This window comes from Rattus rattus, chromosome X, assembly GCF_011064425.1.
Source record: "Rattus rattus isolate New Zealand chromosome X, Rrattus_CSIRO_v1, whole genome shotgun sequence".
NCBI classification, from domain to species: Eukaryota; Metazoa; Chordata; class Mammalia; order Rodentia; family Muridae; genus Rattus; species Rattus rattus.
This window is the reverse complement of record NC_046172.1, coordinates 102,811,552-102,822,822: the sequence shown is the minus strand read 5'-3', so window position 1 is coordinate 102,822,822 and position 11,271 is coordinate 102,811,552. Positions and strand designations below refer to the sequence as shown.

At 38.6% G+C, this 11,271-nt stretch overlaps 1 protein-coding gene across 1 annotated transcript in view; it reads left to right on the top strand.

Annotated features, from left to right (window-relative positions):
* Positions 1 to 854: 854 nt before the first annotated feature.
* Positions 855 to 11,271, top strand: part of LOC116888398 (A-kinase anchor protein 17B) — a 55,211-nt gene continuing 44,794 nt past the window's right edge. Inside the window, 1 exon segment of the mRNA XM_032889675.1 lies at positions 855 to 1,591. The gene's annotated coding sequence lies outside the window, so the exon portion shown is untranslated.

Here is an 11,271-nt window from a genome sequence, read left to right as displayed (position 1 = left end):
AGCAGAAAGGCTGTGAAACTTCCAGAATGATTCAGGTTAAGGTGGTGGAAGATTGGAGCTAGGAGGTAGCAAAAATGAAATGGGTTCAAGGTGAAGGGACTGAAACTGAGGAGGGAGGGCTAGCTAACTCCTAGGTTTTCAGGCTGATGCCCTGGGTGGAGGTGCCTATACTTAGGGAAATGAAAATTATTGGGTTGGAAGTAGCTGGTGTGAAGTGGAGGGCAGGATTGGGAGATGGGAATTAAGGTGCTCTTTGCTTGCTGAGATGCCGAGGAGAAATTCCACTGGAGACAATGAATAGGCAGTTGAATATGAATCTCAGGTTGGCAGAGCTTGAGCCACATAAATTTACAAATTAAAGGTGCTCTGGGGTGTCAAAAATATACTAGCATAGACATCACACTTAAAATGATAATGATCCAGTGTGATCAGGGCTGCAAAAGAAATCAGGCATGGGACACTGCTGATGGCTGATTCTTTGCCTTAATGTCAGGAGACCAAATTGACAATAGGTAATGAGCTGGAACAATTGTTTCCTAACCTTTGTGCAAGTGTATTTTTGAAAAACAATCTTTAAAAAGCTTTATACAGAGCTTTTTTATGCTGAGTGTCCATTCTTATAATAATAGTCTAAAGTAAAGGCTCTTTTTTAAAGGGTAGTGCATCCTTTTAGGAAAAGAAACAGAGCCAGGCATGATGGCTCTGGTCTGCATTCAATATTAGTTCTGGTGAGGCAGGAGGATGGTGGAGCTTTGAAGCCAGCTGGGTTCCTAGTGAATTCCAGACTAACCAGGGGCTATGTAGGGAGACTCTTTCTTGGGAGGGGGTGGGGGGAGAAAAATACACACAAATCCCTAAAGAGAAGGAAGAAACCATTCTGGTTTCATTCTGTTGCTGTGATGAAACACTATGACAGAAAGCAACTTAGAGGAGGAGAGGGCTTATTGGGCTTATACTGCCAGGTTGAAATCTGTTATTGAGAGAACTTAAGGCCAGATCCCAAGGCAGGAATGTGAAACAGAAACCATAAATGGATACTGCTTGCTAACTCACTCACAAGCTCATGCTTTCTCACATAACCCAAGTCCTATTTCCTAGGGACGGTGCTGCCTGCAGTGGGCTGGGCCCTCCTGCATCAATTAGTAATCAAGGCAAACCCCTACATGAGTATAATCTAGGCAGTTCCTCGATTAAGGTTTTCCTCTTAAATGACTCTAGGTTATATAGCAAGTTGACAGTCAAAGATAATTAAGATACTAACCAAAGTTATAGTAACCCCCATATAGAATCTCCCTATATATAATTTTCATACATCCATATCTGGAACTGTTAATAAAGCAGGGGCAAATCTTGGAGAGTGTCGATGTGTAGGTACAAGTGTGTAAACCTTACAATCCATTCATGGTAAAAATGATAAACCTTTGTGTTATTTATTTATTTGTAAATCACTTCTTTCACTTTTGACTTTGTCCCTGTTTCTCTCTGACAGTGTCCCTTGCTTAGGATGCCACAGTACAGTGCTCGACATGAAGAGTTCCCATGAATCGCGGCCTTTGTGATATTTTCTTCTTTGACACATTTTCGGCATAAGGTATTGGGTAATATATCCTATTCCCTGAGACTTGGATTTGAATAAGTTCACCTTGGGGTTTTAGAAAGGTTGGGAGACAAGCTCTCAGAAACCCAGTGAGTACACTCTGGTGTAAAGATAGCATTTCCCCTGTAGGTGGCGACTGGTAGACAGGAATTTTGCTGGTATTTTCAGACCAAAACACAAGCTGCAAAACACTGGCGATGTTGTGATAAAAGCATTTCCACGAATAATACTCAGATTATTCAAGGGTGACTATAAAAGAGCCTGGATAGTCAGACACATTCCTTTAAATCGATGACCTTTTTTCCCTGTGAATAAAGAAATCGTCTGCAGCATCATAGGAAATTAATCCAAGATAGACAGCAGCTTTCTTGTCTGGAGGTGTTGAGAAAAGGTGTTTCCCAATAAAGTGCTAAAGAAGAGAAGAAAACGACTAAAGGACTTGTCGGACAGGTCTGCCAGCTGCTTTGTGCGTATAGTTTTTAACTAGCTGCCTTCCTTGCTATCATGGATTCACCATAGCATGCAGAGTTATATAAACACATTATTTATCTTGTTTGCTTTTTTATTTGTTTATTGGTTGTTTTTGAGACATATTATCATGTTTCCCAAGCTGGCCTCAAATAGCCTTAGATTCCCTATGTATTCAAGTATGGCCTTGAACTTCTGGCCCTCCTGACTCTATCTCCTGAGTGCTGGGATTCCAGGACCATGCCCACCTTGCCTGGTTTATGTAGTGTTTGGGATGGGACCCAGGGTTTTGTGCATAAGGAAAACAGGAAATTAATTTGTACTGAGATAAATTAATGACTCTGTTTTTCTCCTTTCCTGGGTTCCCTTCTTTTTGTTTGGGTTCTGGTTTTGAGACAGAATCTTATATATCCTATGCTGGCCTTGATCTAGTGATCCTTCCGTGTCCACCTCCTGATCGGCTGGGATAACAAGCCATGTGCCAGGCCTGGTCAATTGTCTTAGTTTTAATAAAATTCCCCCACTGAACTCTACCTTACAGCTGCATCTGAGTGGTGGTGGTGAAGAGGTCTTCTCTTAGTATTTCATTTGCTACGCCAATCTATTTGTGCCTGGTGGCTATGGGATCTTTAAAAATCCCCCTCTTTTTCTGTCCAGAAAAGTCTCAGTGTCTTGTTTGAGTTCTTTCAGACCATCAGAATCTGGGGATTTCAAAAAGTCATAAATTGGCTATTATTGCAGAGCTGACTGCTGCAAAGTTAATGATGTGATTTGATGTTATTCAAAGATCTGACCACATGGTCAGTGTTGGTTTTTTGAAATGATGTTTAAGTTAATGATGTGCCCAGATATGTGAGAGCATCTTCACTAGAAGAGGTCTGGAATACTTGTATTTGAGCAAGACTTACGAAGAGTCTGTGTTTGCGGAAGATTGGCCATTAGCTGGTCAATTTGACCCAAATAAAAAAACGTTAGCTGCCTTGCTGACTTCCATAATGTGTTGGTAGAATTTGGTATGTCTTAGATGCTTTCAAAATGACAACCTTAAGGTTACGAAGCCTGGAGAAGAAAGAAAGGCAACAAAGGGCTGCTTTCAGACAGGAGCTGATTGCATTGACTGTCCCATTTTTTTCCTGTTGTTACTGTTTGTGTGTCCTTCATGCAAATGTCCTTGCTGATATACTGACTGCAGATGCCAGAGAGTGAGAAAAACAACAGGTGGTCGTTGATGGGTACTTTTCCTATGACAGAATTGCTTTTTAATCTTTCAGGCCAATTTCAATAAATAAATAAATAAATAAATAAATAAATAAATAAATACATAAATACATAAATACATAAATACATAAATACATAAATCCATGAAGTAGCTGATGAATTTCTCTACTCTGTCCTGAAATGACAGAAAGCATTGGAGTGACTTTGGATGTCAACTCTGTAGGATTTGTTAAGTTGGCCTTGCAATTAAAAAAAAAAAAAAACTGTTTGGGTTGTGAACATCTCCAATCTGTTTCCTTATCTCTAAGTTCTTTTTTTTTTTTTTAGTCCATTACAGATGGTCATAAGCCACCATGTGGTTGCTGAAGGGTGCACTCAAGCCTCTGGAAAAGTAGTCAGTGCTCTTAACACTGAGCCATCTCTCAGCCCTGTCTCTAAGTTCTTATTCTGCTGTTGTTGTAAGCTTTGCTAAAAACAGCAGGCAAGGTGGTGGTGGAAGGCAATGACTTAAATAAGTAGTGGGAAGCAGCCATGTTTCTGAATCTCCCAGCAACTTTCTGGCCCGTTGAAGCATGTTGTGTGCAATATTCCAATAAGCGCTAGACACAAGATGCTGGGTGAAGCCAGCTGGTGATGCACACCTTTAATCCCAGCACTTGGGAGGCAGAGGCAGGCAGATGGCCGTGTGTTTGAGACCAGCCTCATCTATAATGGCAAATTCTAGGACAACCAGGGCTGTATGGAAAAACCCTGTTTCAGAACAAAACAACAACAACAAAAAAAGAATACTGGTAGAGTGCATGCTGTGTAAGCACTGTTAACAATTATCTTTTTTTTATAAATGGGCCATAAATAAATAATTTAATTCTAATTAGCTCACAAATAAAGACATTGCACAACTGATTTAAGTTCTGTCTGACTTTGTTCCTGTGGCTGGAAATGTCAGCCAAATACACCATTCCTCCCAAGTTGTTTATGGTGGTTTATCAGAGCAGCAGGAATACAAACTTGTACTAGGGTGGTGTTGGTTTCATTATGAAACTTACCAGATGTTTTTTATGCTTTTGGACTATTTTGTTAGAGGTTGAAGGGATTTGGGCGCTTCGTAAACCAAAAAAAGCAAAAACAAATACAAAAAAACAAAAACAAAAAAACCCCCCAAAAACATTGTAATACTCAGAGCTTAATAGGCTTTTTTTGCTGGGAGCTTAGAAGATAGAGACATCCTGCGGACAGTGAGCGTTTCAGTGGTGAAGTTTGAGGAAGAAGCAAAGACTGTTGAGGCCATTTTGTGTTATATTTGGGATTAAGACCTGTGATTGTTGGTCAGCTGAGGCTGAAGGAGTCAGCCATGATTAACAAGCCGAACAGCATCACTAAAAAGGTGAAACTGGGTTTCAACTAAGACAGTGGTGTGAATCAGCTGGGGCTAAAGAATCAGTTGTGGGTAGTAAGGCGAGCACATTCAGGGTAAAATCTTGGGATGTTTTTTCTCACAGTCAGAACACAAAAGCTCACGAATCAGGAAGGGGCCATGTTAGCATCTCAAGCCGACAGTTGAACTTGTCAGGTGTGTAACTGGCACTGATGTGGTTCAGTGTGAAGGCATGAATGGGCCTGGCGAGCAGTGGAGGCTTGTGCCTTGTGGCGGAGGTTTGGGTTACCCCAGAAAGTTCTGGGAGGCCATTATGGTGAAGCCTCAGGGTGTGAAGTGGAGCCTGTCTAAGTCAGGAAGTGTGCTTTGCAGATAACAGGCCCTGAACTGAGCTTGGTTTTTCCAAGCCCTTTAAGCCCAGAAGATGGAGTCTCCGATGTCAGCCATTGAGCTACACTGGGGCCATAGTCTTGCTTACGTGTGATTTTTATTATACTGTTCTTCCTTTTTTGGTAAGTTCTTAAATTGTCTTTAATTTTGTGAGCCACAGAAAGAGACCTTGAACTTTTAAAGCATTTAGCATTTATTTTAAGCACTGGGACTTTTAAAGGATTTGTAGTATTTTGTCTTAGGCTATTAACGTGAGATCTTGGAGACAAATACGAGGATGTGGTTTCTACTAGACTCTTAAACCTTTTGGAGTAAACTGGTCTATGGGCTTGACAGTGATTGATGAAAAGGATGAGACTAGTGGTAATTCATTCTCTGCTTACTGCCAAATGAAGAAGGCTTCTTGTGTTTTGTTCAATGCATGATTTATTTTTAAATTTAATGTGTGTTTTTTAAAAGGTAAAATCATCAGATCTACTCCATCCTCCATGCATTTCCCCTCTGGGTTATCCACCAATATTCCTTCAACTTCATGTGGTTCTTATAAACTGAAATGTCCTAGTCAATTTTAGTATAATGCATGGGTATGGGGACCATTTTGAATAGCCTCTCTGGGGCCACATCTCTTAGAAGCTGACTCAGCATTTCCTAGAAACTAGCTTGTGCTATTAGCTCCTCGGCTAAGGGAGATGTGATGGCTTCCGACCACCTTCCCATTCCCTCTGGGAGTTTGTCTGGCTTATCTTGGGTTTTATGTGTGTTATTACAACGGCTGTGAATTCATGTGTGCAATAAAGGCTGTCCTGTATACAGAAAATATGGTCTCATTGCAGAACTCTATTGTAGCCTAGCTCTTAAAAATCTTTCTAGTTCTTTCCGGCGATTTCTGAGCTTTGAGAGGAGAGGCGTGTGATATAGAGGTACCATTTAGGCAGAAACACACCAGTCTCTTCCTTCGCATGTTGACTTCTTGTAGATCTTTCATTAATCACCATCTATTGCAAAAAAGGAGTTTCTTTGATGAGGGTCGAGATGCATAATCTATGGATAAAAGATAAGAACATAGGAGGCAGTTTATTACCATGTTGATTTAGCAAACATTAGTTAAGTTCTCCCAAGTACTATGGTTCTACCCAGCTACAGTTTTTGGCTCAGTTAATAGTACCAAGCATGGATTTTAGCTTACTGAGCCAACCTTCAATCTGCAATTGGCAAGTGGTCAGTTAATCCTAGAATATACAAAAAGCATGCCTTCTTAAACACAAAAATTGGAAGGCAATTTGGCTTTCAAGTCAATTTTATGTCATAGCCTAATAACCACAATCTTAGAAATTCCAGTTGTATCTATGTTTTGGCTAATATATAACAAATCCTAATATATCTATATCTATATCTGTATATCTCACATATGCAACATATATATAATAGAAAGTAATCTCTATTTTATGTGAGGTTTTTAAAAAAGATTTATTTACTATGTATTACAATATTCTGCCTACATTTATACCTGCATGCCAGAAGAGGGCATCAGATCTCATGATTCAGATCACAGATGGTGGCAGCCTTTGATCTCAACACTGTGGAGGCAGAGACAGGCAGATCCCTGAGTTCCAGGACAGCCAGGACTACACAGAAAAACCTTATCTCAAAAAAAGGAGGCAGGGACTAGAGAGATGGCTCAGAGGTTAAGAGCACTGGCTGCTCTTCCAGAGGTCCTGAGTTCAAATTCTGGCAAACACATGGGTGGCTCAGCCATCTGTGAAGGATCATGCCCTCTTCTGGCATGCTGGGTATAAATGTGGGCAATGCTGTATACATAGTAAATAAATAAATCTTTTTTAAAAGCTCATAAAAATAGAGATTACTTAAAAATGTAGAAACCGTAGAGAAAACTAAAGACGTTTATAGACCTATTTTTAAGAATGTTGCGGGTTCCTTAACAGATTTAATTAAATGAGATTGGCACATTGACCTTTTTGACTGGGAAAGTATTCTGGTTTGAAAAGTACTACTCATATGTATTAAAAATATCCTTTTTAGAACATGCCCTATTCTTAACCAGTTGTGATTAAACACTGCAGATAGTTGATGATTATAGCAATGGGGAGGATTCAAAACAAAAGAAAATTTGTGAAAAAATAATGGTTATTTCACTATGGTGATCATGGATTAATATACATATCGAACTTACTAAATGTGAAACACACTGACATTTGTTCACTTTATGTTATAAAATGGATATTATACATCAACCATGTCTCTATCAAACAATTTACATTTTGTGGTCTAGGGGATGGAACCCAGGGCATACGTATACAGCTTTCTTTCTACATTGCCTCGTTCCAAATCAATCAACCGTTTTCTAAAATCACCTACTGCCACAATGATGTGGCCATAGCACAGTTCTTTGGCCACTGTTTCTAAGGTGTACTGCAGTCTCCCAGGCTTCGTCATGACTCACAACCTTCAATTCTGGCATTAGATGCTAATTGAGGGACACATAAGGTACTTCATTGGAGGTGGAAAGGGACTGTTGTATTAGTTTAATCGTGTCCCTGTCCAAAACTTGATGTGTCTGCAGTTGTCAATTGCTTCTTGGCCAACACGTTCTATGAGGGTTTATCTGCATATGTATGAGGTTCTAGGTTCATTTCCTTTGTCAGATGAAAAAACAAATAATAAAAATGATATGCAAGGCAAAGGGAAATGATTCTCGTCCAACCTACTTTCTAGAAAATGTACTAACAATTTGATGTATGTAACTTTAAATTTTATGTATGTGTTTGTGAGCATACATTACATGTTTACGATCTATGGGTTTATTATATTTCATTTTGAAAATATTAATTATTCTTACTATTTTTTCTGAAACTATCATGGGTACTCATCTTATCCAACAATACCTCCCTCTCCTTCCTTCCTCCTTCTTTCCTCCTTCCTCTGTTCTCTTTCTATTTCTCTCCCCATATTTTTTTCTTGGTTTATTTAAAAATCCTTTTCAATACGTTTTGATTATATTTCCCCTACCCCTACTCCTTCAGGATCTCCCTTGTCCCTAACCACTCAGCTTTGTGATCTCTTTCCTCCTCTCTCCATCTCTCTGTCCTCGTTCAGTCTCTCTGTCTCCTGTCTCTCTACGTGTATTTTGTTTCTCTGCCCCCCTGTTTCTCTTTTAAGTGTGTCTGTCTCTTTCTCACTCCCCAGTCATGTCTGGTAGCCTTCTGTGGGTACCACAGTGGGTGGATTGTCTATGTAACTCACCAGGGTGTTACCTAATTTCCCATGGCATTGCTGCCTTTTTGAAACTCTGATAGATAAAAAATCCAATTACTTGATATACTTTAGGCCTTTGACAGATTTTAAATAAATTGAAAATTAACTTTCTATTCCCGGAATGGTGAAAATCCATGTGCATTTCAATTTAGGATCTAAAAGTCTATGACTAGCTAAAGGTAAGAACAACTGGTTTTTGTTATTGCTGTCTTAGGAGAGTGGAATTTGAGAATCTGAATTAAATGATGCTTTGAAGGGAGCATTTAAAAGTTAAAATTTTTTGGTAATATAATTTTAAAGCTAAACGTACAGTGCATATATGTATTCAAAGGACATAATTTGACAACAGATACATGCAATGTGTAATGCTCAAATTAGGTATGATGTATCACCTCCTCAGACATACACATTTCTGAAGGTGGAAATATTCCCAAAACCCCTAGCCTACTGGGTAGTTTAAACCCAATTAATTTTCTTCTCTCTGGTGCCTGCTGTTCTGTATGCACACTGGCTTCATGCTGTATACACTAACCATGCCTCTTCAGCCCTCATCCTCTATTCTTTATAACCTGTTGGTACTACCAGAGCCTCTCTGTTCTATGAAAGCAGTATTTTTAGCTTCCTTGTATTCTAAGCTTATTTCAAGTTAACATAATATTCTAAACTCATCTAGTTGGGAAAATGGCAGGACTTCATTCTTTTTAAATGATAATATTCCATCGTGCTTCCTATACTGAATATTCTGTATCCATCCTCTATTCTACACCCAAGTTAATTCCATACCTTGACCGTTGTGAATAATGCTGCAGTAAGCATGGGGAGTGCTGACGTCTTCTTGACATATGACTTCATTTCTTTTGGACATATGCCCAACTAGTTGGAGACATCTGCCACATTCTTCCTCTCGTTCTATTTTGAGTGTTTTGAGGGAGTCAATATATATATTCTATATACTATACAGTAATATCCAAGCACCATTTATTAGAAGATTTTCCCCAATGTTATTTTTATGCCTTTTCAAAAAAATCAGTTGTTCTGGGTTCTTCATTCTGTGTATTGATATGTAATATCTTTATGCTAGTAACATGCTGTTTTGGCTACAGTAGTTTTAGCATTTAACGTATTTTAAATCAGAGTATTAATATGTCTCCAGCTTTGTTATATTGGATTTTGCTGCCGTTGCTTTTGGCAGGATGCTGGTTCTTCCATACAGAAATTATTGAGTGTTTCCTCTTGTTTCTCTGAAGAATGTTATTTGATGGATGCCATTTCAAATTATAGATGATGTTGGACAGTATAAGCTATGTCGAATGTAGATTCTTCCAGTCCAGGGCATTCAGGGGCTGTACGTTCCCCTCCCCTCTGTATTATGCTTATGTATGTTTAATTTCTCACCAATCTTTTATAGATTTGATTGTGAGAGTTCTTTAACCTTTGTGGTTAAATTAATGTCTAAGAATGTCTTTATAGGTGTTGCAATAATCTTGGTTTCTTTTTCCATTTGTTCATTGTTGTATAGGAATATAAGTCAGATGTGTTAGTATATCCCTTTAATCCCAGCACTCAGGAGGCAGGGACAGGTGACTCTCATGAGTTCAAGTAGTTCAAGGCCAGTATGGTCTACATAATGAATTCCAGGCCAGCCTGGTGGGTACAGTGAGCCCCTCTCTCAAGAATAAAGAAAGATCATTTTTTAATTTCGTGTGTATGAGTGTTTTGCATATATGTGTCTGTACCATGCATGCCCAGTGTTAGTGGAGACCAAAATGGTGAGATCTCCTGTTACTGGAGTTGCAGATGGTTGTGAGCTGCTATGTGGCTACTGAGACCAACCCCCTGGACCTCAAAAAAAGCAACAAAGTGTTCTGAGTTCAGAGCCATCTCTTTAGCCCTCAGTACAACTTTTATATCAATTGATTTTGTATTCTCTTGTCTATCAGTTCTAACATATTTGGTACAGTCTTTAGGCTTCCTCTATAGATCAGATAATGTTAATACCAATAGGAATTGATTCCTCCCTTACTGGATTTTATCTCCTTTCTCTTTCTTATTGCATGTCAAATTTTCAAGTCATTAAAAAATGACTGACAGTGCTGGAGAAATGGCTCAATTAAAAAGGACTGCCTGCTCTTCCAGAATACCCCATTTGATTCTCAGGACCCATGATAGCTCACAACTAATGTGTAACTCTAGTTACTGAGATCTCACCTCTATCTTCTGATTCTAGTAAAACTGCGATTCAACACATATACATATGACCAAAATACCCATACATAAATCAATAAAAAAAAAATTTGTAATATTGACAATCAGTCTTAGGAAAATGGTTATCTTTTATAGTAATTCATTTTTTTCCTCAAGCATTCAAGTTTAATTATTTCTGAATATCAAAATAAAAAAGCTAGGAATTGTAGTTCCCAAGAGGTAAAGAAATACTAGTCTTCATGTCAAAGAGCTTTGGTTTTTTCCTACATCACAAAAAAAAATTGTACTAAAAATTTAGAATTAATTCAAATAATATTTAAAAAGAATATAGCAGACTTTCACAATTAATCTTGAGGCACTATTTAAGATTTTTTTCCATCAGTATAATTCCAGGAGATATCTATTTAAGATCTTTGTCCTTTCTGTCGTTATTCAGAATCAAATTGGGGCCATGCGCAGTAGGAAAATGTTCTATCGCCTTTATATTCCCCAGAACCTGTTAAAATGCCTCATAAATGGTGTGTGTTACTGTGATAATTGTTATCTCAGAACTACCTCTGTCTGCTAACATATAGGCCACAAGTCACAGGCTTCCCTAGCCTTCATCAATCTAATCTAGGCCCTACAATGTTTCCAGCCTCTGTGTTATTCTTTATTAAATAAGCTCTTACCAGCTACAGGCATCTGGTGGCTGAAACAAACTGCTCTCTCCAACGGATTCAAACTTAGGTAATGCGTAGCAACA